The following is a 267-nucleotide window of genomic DNA, read 5'->3' as shown; positions in this document are numbered from 1 at the left end:
ATTCTACTACCTTCTGTTGTCTGTGTGTGTGATTATGTGCGTCTAATTATGCAGATGTGCGCGTTTAACCCCTTCAGCATGCGCCTCATTGTGCTTGCGCATTTTTCACCTAATCGTTTTCCTACGTAATACAATTCAACATTATGCACTGCTTTATTAAAAGTGACGTCATGTGTGACTCTTTTCTCATTCTTATATTTATATTTTGTTCCGTTTACCCTATCAATTCTTGATTTGGTATTATTGTGACATCAGGTAGGAAGAAAC

At 37.1% G+C, this 267-nt stretch overlaps 1 protein-coding gene across 1 annotated transcript in view; it reads right to left on the bottom strand.

Moving 5' to 3' along the window:
* The window catches only part of LOC119585399 (adenylyl cyclase 78C-like), a gene marked incomplete in the record, with an annotated part of 159,642 nt that overhangs the window by 5,273 nt on the left and 154,102 nt on the right, over positions 1 to 267 (bottom strand).

The sequence above is a fragment of the Penaeus monodon genome, chromosome 19 (assembly GCF_015228065.2).
Source record: "Penaeus monodon isolate SGIC_2016 chromosome 19, NSTDA_Pmon_1, whole genome shotgun sequence".
Taxonomy (NCBI): Eukaryota; Metazoa; Arthropoda; class Malacostraca; order Decapoda; family Penaeidae; genus Penaeus; species Penaeus monodon.
Note: the sequence above shows the minus strand (reverse complement) of the source record. Positions and strands in the feature narration are given on the sequence as shown.